Genomic DNA, 1,130 nt, shown 5'->3' with positions numbered 1-1,130 from the left:
ATTTTTCTTAAGTTTTAAAAATCTTTAGAACTCAGCACGGGCCGTGCCCATCATCTTTACTGGCAGTTTTTGTTTTCTGAGTTTCAGAAGAGTGATCACGGGCCGTGGAGGGGCACCACGGGGCCGTGCTGATCTCCCCAGTAACTGGGATCCAGAAAAACAGCAACTGTAACACGATCATGGGCTGTGGTCATTGACCACAGGGCCGTGGTGAGAGATCTGACCGACATTTCTTTTTTTTTTGTTTTGATCGCAGGACTTAGAACTCAATTGCAGGGCCTGAAAACTCTACGCGTTGCATGAGCTCCAGTTCTGATAAAGACATAAAAGAACCCCTAGACGAACCCGAACGCTTTCTAAGAAAAAGACTAAAAGCCAAGAATCAAGAGAAGGCTTTGGGGGATCGAATCCCGATGGCGGATCAACGTACCCTAATGGATTACCTGCGGCACAAGGTCGGTAACCTCAGAGCGACCATCAATGCACCAGACGTCGATGCCAACAACTTTGAACTTCGGTCGCATTTGATCCAAATGCTCCAAAATTCAGCAACATTCCATGGCCTACCCGTTGAAGATCCCCATTTACATAGTACCAACTTTTTGGAAATATGTAATACTTTCCGGATCAATGGAGCATTGAACGACGCTGTCCACCTCTAAATGTTCCCATTTTCACTAAAAGACCGAGCCAAGGCTTGGCTCAACACCCTCCCAAGTGGTTCAGTAAACACTTGGGATGAACTTGCCCAAAAATTTCTATATAAGTATTTCCCGCCCTCTAAAACCGCTAAATTAATGACTGAAATAAATACATATTCGCAAGAGGACGGGGAATCCTTATATGAAACTTGGGAAAGATTCAAGGAGCTATTGAGGAAATGCCCTCATCATGGTCTCGCAGTGTGGCAACAAGTATCCACTTGCTATAATGGATTTGCTACACACGAGACAAACACTCGACACAAGCTCCGGGGGACTTCTAGGTAATCGACGCCCAAATGAAATCTATAATCAAATTAAGGAAATTGATCAAAATAATTTTTAATGGCACACCCCCCGAGGCTCAAAGTCTATTGCCCCGGGCGTCCATAAACTAGATGAGAACACCTCCTTAAAAGCCCAAATCGA

The 1,130-nt window shown here is 44.8% G+C and overlaps 1 non-coding gene across 1 annotated transcript; it reads right to left on the bottom strand.

The window, feature by feature from the left end:
• Nucleotides 1-791: 791 nt before the first annotated feature.
• LOC118482834 lies at nucleotides 792-898 on the bottom strand. Its single transcript, XR_004868983.1, has one exon. It is a non-coding gene; the product is annotated as a small nucleolar RNA R71 (small nucleolar RNA).
• Nucleotides 899-1,130: the final 232 nt, after the last annotated feature.

The sequence above is a fragment of the Helianthus annuus genome, chromosome 1 (genome assembly GCF_002127325.2).
Source record: "Helianthus annuus cultivar XRQ/B chromosome 1, HanXRQr2.0-SUNRISE, whole genome shotgun sequence".
NCBI lineage: Eukaryota > Viridiplantae > Streptophyta > Magnoliopsida > Asterales > Asteraceae > Helianthus > Helianthus annuus.
This window is presented reverse-complemented; position numbering and strand designations above follow the sequence as displayed.